This window comes from Sapajus apella, unplaced genomic scaffold (assembly GCF_009761245.1).
Source record: "Sapajus apella isolate SASKATOON/1434 unplaced genomic scaffold, GSC_monkey_1.0 scaffold68, whole genome shotgun sequence".
Taxonomy (NCBI): Eukaryota; Metazoa; Chordata; class Mammalia; order Primates; family Cebidae; genus Sapajus; species Sapajus apella.
Genome location: NW_022437008.1, coordinates 4,759,112 through 4,764,516, shown reverse-complemented (window position 1 = coordinate 4,764,516; position 5,405 = coordinate 4,759,112). Strand labels below are relative to the sequence as shown.

General features: G+C 46.2%; 1 protein-coding gene and 1 pseudogene across 2 annotated transcripts in view; one reads left to right on the top strand and one right to left on the bottom strand.

Annotated features, from left to right (window-relative positions):
• Positions 1–551: 551 nt before the first annotated feature.
• LOC116530903 lies at positions 552–1,430 on the bottom strand (annotated as a pseudogene).
• Positions 1,353–5,405, top strand: part of ZNF566 (zinc finger protein 566) — a 26,501-nt gene continuing 22,448 nt past the window's right edge. For both annotated transcript variants that reach the window (XM_032249437.1, XM_032249435.1), the window contains exon 1: positions 1,353–1,607. The gene's annotated coding sequence lies outside the window, so the exon portion shown is untranslated. The remainder of the gene's footprint in view (positions 1,608–5,405) is intronic.

Below are 5,405 nucleotides of genomic sequence, written 5' to 3'. Positions count from 1 at the left end.
CATTGACTCTCCAGAGCACTTTCCAGTTCTGCAGGCTCTATTCATGGTAAGTACCCTGTACAGGTGTACCAGTTTTTACTTTTTATACCGTTTTTTTACTGTACCTTTTGTGTGTTCAGATATGTTTAGATAAATACTTATCATTGTGTTACAACTGTTTTCAGTATATGTACTGTATTCAGTATAGTAACATTCTGTACAGGTTTCTAGTCTAGGAGCAACAGGTTATACCATATAACTTAAGTGTTGAGTCAGCTATACCGTCTAGGTTTGTGTAAGTACACTCTATAATGATGAAATTATTACACAGTGATGAAATTACCCAACAACTCATTTCTCAGAACATATCCTTTTTTTTTTTTTTTTGAGAATGAGTCTGAGTCTGTCGCCCAGGCTGGAGTGTAGTGGCGCAATCTCGGCTCACTGCAACCTCTGCCTCCCGGGTTCAAGCGATTCTACTACCTCAGCCTCCCGATTAGCTGGGACTAAAGGCACGCGCCACCACATCCGGCTAATTTTTGCATTTTTAGTATAGACGGGGTTTACACCATGTTGCCCAGACTGGTCTCAAACCCCTTGGCCTCCGAAAGTGCTGGGATTACAGGGGTGAGTAACCGCGCTCGGCCAGAATTTGTCCTTATTATTATGCATGCCTGTGTATACAGTATCTTTATAGGTCAAAAGCAGTCAAATATTGGCCATTAGCTATACTTAGTCCAAGTACACAAAATAATTGCAGGACAAAGTGAAACGCTCCTTACTTCGTTTCCCACCCATTTATCACAAAGCACACAGAAGTTAGAATAACACCTGCCCTTTGCAATTTCAGACTCCTTTTTCTCCAAACCCGTCCCACATTTGGGCTACCTTCCCTTCAACCTCCCCAATCACATCGCAGGTTCTTGGTCTACACCCTTTTTACCTCCCCAACCAGCTTGGAATCTTACAACCCCAGGTCCCATAACCTCTCTGCACTAAGGAGCACCAAACAAAATTCACGCCAGAACAGTGGCCAAAACAGCAACCCGGGATATTTGCGACTGCGCATTCTGGGTGCACAGTACTCCCAGAAGTCTCCGGCCGGCGGCCCAGCGCTGGCTAATATGTGAGAGCAATTAAGATGACTTTCCAAGGGTCCAACCGCCTTCCCAGCTCCGAACTACATCTCCCAGAAGGCTCAGCGGTGCTGTTAGCTTCCCATGCTGACCTGTCGTCTTTCTGAGGCTGTCCAGCGCCTGGGGACAATAGGACGGGTCCAGGAGCTAAGCCCATCTCACACACGTCGGAGTGGCTTTCTTTGGGGGCCAGGGTCTGAGCCTGAGGCGGGGCTCCATGAGGACTCTGGGGCGTCCGCCGTTAAATGAGGGGCGCGATCCTTTCGGCGGGGCTGACGCTAGGCGCGGTCAGGTATCCTGACGATCGGGAGCCATCTTGTCCGGCCCTGATACGTCTCTGACTACATCTCCCAGAGGACTCCTCGGTATGACTGTGCTTCTCGCGGGTATTCAGTCTCCAAGTCACGCGCTGGCGGGACCCCCAGGACTTCACCAACAACTACCCTAGTGCCACGGAGGGTTCTGCTGCTTCGGGAGCTCGTAAGGCCTAAGGTGAGGAACCTGGGAGAGGGCGGGGCAGGGGGCCGAGCCTCGGCCTTGTGCGTCGATGGAGGTGAGGTTGAGTGTGCGCTTGCGTCTCTGTGGAGGTGTGTGGTGAATGATCGCGCGATTGTGACAGGCTGCTCTTGTGATGAGTGTTTCCAACGCTCACACCGTGTGCAGCACGGCCTCGGAGACTGGCTGCTGGGGTGTGTGAGAAGGAGCAGGACCACGTGCGGCATTGTGTGCGCGGCTGTGGGGAGCTTGTGGCTGCTCGAGTCCGCGTTTGTCCTGGTAGTGGGGTGGGACTGTGTGGCTGTGTGACCGTGTGCGGCAGAGTTCAGGTGGGGATACCTGCGAGTAACTGCATGTTTCTATCTGTGTGTGTAGCTGTGGTTAGTGTGTGATCGTGACTGTGACCGGGTACAGGTGTGCGCCGACTGACAGTGTGGTTGTGACTGTGAATGTCTCCTCGGTAAGTGTGCACTTGTGCTTGTGTGATCGATAGGGGCCCTGCGTGTGCGATCCTGTTGCTTTGGGTGTGGATTGTCTGTAGTTGAACGTCCCCATGGTGGGGATGTGATCAGGTTTGTGTGGCTGAATAAGTCACACAATGTGAGGTTTTATCACTTATGTATACTTCTTGAGGCATTATACTCCAGTTTTTCCCCGTTTTAAAACTTTATATGAATGTTGTCATACTGTCTCCGGTTTATTTTTACAATTCTGTGAATCATCCCTATTAGATGAAATAGCAGTTCATTCAATTTTTTTGCTACATTGTATTCTCGCTTTTGAAGCATACCACAATTATTCATCCTTTCTAATAATGATGGACGTATTAGTTATTTATAGTTTTTTTTATTTTATAAACAACACAGCCACAAACATTCTTTCACATGGGGTACACATGCTTGAGTTTATTTACCAGCAGAATTGCTGGTCCATATGATATCTTCCACTTTACTAAACAGTGTCAAAATAGCTACCAGAGTAGGAGGACAAATTTGTACTTGAACAGCAATGTTTGAAATATTTTATTGCTCCATATCCCTACCAAAACATAGTTCCAAGAGTTAAAAAGATTTTTTTAGGCCAGGTGTGGGGCTCATGTGTGTAATCCTAGCACTTTGCCAGGCCAAGGCTGGAGGATTGCTCGAGGCCGGGAGTTGGAGACTAGCCTGGGCAACATAGTGAGACCCTGACTCTACTATAAATAAATACATACATAATAAAAAAAATTAGCCAAGCATGGTGGCTGGCACCTATAAGTTCTAGCTACTTAGGAGGTTGAGATACGAGGATTGCTTGAGCCCAGTAGTTTGCAGCTGCAGTAAGCTGTGATCACACCACTGCCCTCCAGCCTGGGCAACAAAGCAGGAGGCTGTTGATAGATAGAGCCTATATAAAATGTGCAAATCTTAAGTGTACAGCTGTATAACACTCCTAGTTGTATATAAAGAACTTTGCCACCAAGACCTGAGATGGTTTCCTCATGCCCCTTCTCAGTTGTTTCTCCCCAACAATCTATTCAGAATTCTATCATCATTGACTAGTTTTACCCATTCTTTTTTTTTTTTTTAAGACAGAATCTCTCTCTTGTTGCCCAGGCTGGAGTGTAATGATGCAATCTTGTTTCACTGCAACCTCCGCCTCTCAGGTTCAGATTCTCCTGCCTCAGCCTCCCGAGTAGCTGGGATTATAGGCACCAGCCACCATGCGTGGCTAATTTTTGTATTTTTAATAGAAACTGGGTTTCACCAGGTTGGTCAGCCTGGTCTTGAACTCCTGACTTCAGGTGATCCATCCGTTTCAGCCTCCCAAAGTGCTGGAATTACAGGCGTGAGCTAGTGTGTCCAGCTGTTTTACACATTCTTGAACTTTATGTATACATGGAATTATACAGCATGTACTGTTTTATGCCTGGCTTCTTTTGTTCTACATTATGTTTGTGAAATTCATTCATGTTGTTCAGTGTAATTATACTTAGTTCTCATTACATTGGGGATATATTGCAGTATATTAGTTAATTACATTGTTGATAGATATTTGGGTAGTTTCCAGATTGGGGCTGTTAAAAATGCCGCTGCTGCTGTGAACACTCTACCATGTTTTTGGTGAACACATGAAGGCCTTTGTCCAGGGTTAACACTTAGGAGTGTGGCATTGCTAGATCATAGGGTAGGCTAATGTTTAATAGACCAAGTTTTCATGTGGTTGTTCCAGTTTACCCTCCATCCAGCAATGTATGAAATTTTCAGTTGCTTCATAGCCTCAAATCCTCTTCATAATTTGGTACTGTTAGTCTTTTAACTATTTTATTGGTTGTGTGGTGCAATGTCATCATATTTTTTTTTTTTCCTTTTGAGACAGAGTCTTGCTCTTTCGCCCAGGCAGTGCAGTGGTGGGATCTCAGCTCACTGCAACCTCTGCCTCCCAGGTTCAAGTGATTCTCCTGCCTCAGCCTCCCAAGTAGCTGGGATTACAGGAAGGTGCTACCACGCCTGGCTAATTTTTGTATTTTTAGTAGAGACAGAGTTTCACCATGATGGCCAGGCTAGTCTCAAGCTCCTGACCTCAAGACATCCACCCCCCTCAGCCCCCAAAGTGCTGGGATTACAGGTGCCAGGCTAAGATCATGTTGTTTAATTCACTTGCTAATTATAAGAATTTGTTGATTATTTAGGATTTTCTGTGTCTGCAACTTATCATCTGTGAATAATGATAGTTTTCTTTCTTTCCTTTCAATCTTTATACCTTTTATTTCTTCATCATGCCCTATTGTACTGGCCAAGCCAGTACATTGTTAAAAAGAAAGATGAAAATACACATTATTTTTTTTTTCCTGAATTCAGTGGGAAATTTTTCAGTGTTTCAACATTAGGTGTAATATTAACTCTTGGATTGGATTTTTTTTCATACATACAAGCTAATACATTAGCCTGTTAGTTTCATGAACGTTGGCAGAAAACATGAGACTCCAGGATCAGAGACAAATACTTCATTACTCATGGCACAGCAAGCAGCATAGGCATCAGCTTTCATCAGTTCCTCTTTTTCTCAGCTGCCATGGGGACAGCATGATGGTCTACGTGGATGCTATTCATGCAGTACGTGGCCATAGCCACTGAGGAACACTGAGCCTGGATAATCCATTGCTTTTATAGTCCACAGTAAGCAAGCCTACTGTTTGTGCTGTTATCTCATCTCTCAAGGTTATCAGCTGCATAAATAACCCTGGGAAATGGCCTAGTTAAATTGTAGTTAGAGGCCGGGCGCGGTGGCTCAAGCCTGTAATCCCAGCACTTTGGGAGGCCAAGGCGGGTGGATCACGAGGTCAAGAGATCGAGACCATCCTGGTCAACATGGTGAAACCCCGTCTCTACTAAATATACAAAAAATTAGCTGGGCATGGTGGCGCGTGCCTGTAATCCCAGCGACTCAGGAGGCTGAGGCAGGAGAATTGCCTGAACCCGGGAGGCGGAGGTTGCGGTGAGCCGAGATCGCGCCATTGCACTCCAGCCTGGGTAACAAGAGCGAAACTCCGTCTCAAAAAAAAAATAAAATAAAATAAAATAGGCCGGGCGCGGTGGCTCAAGCCTGTAATCCCAGCACTTTGGGAGGCCGAGGCGGGTGGATCACAAGGTCAAGAGATCAAGACCATCCTGGTCAACATGGTGAAACCCCGTCTCTACTAAAAACTACAAAAAATTAGCTGGGCATGGTGGCGCGTGCCTGTAGTCCCAGCTACTCAGGAGGCTGAGGCAGGAGAATTGCCTGAACCCGGGAGGCGGAGGTTGCGGTGAGCCG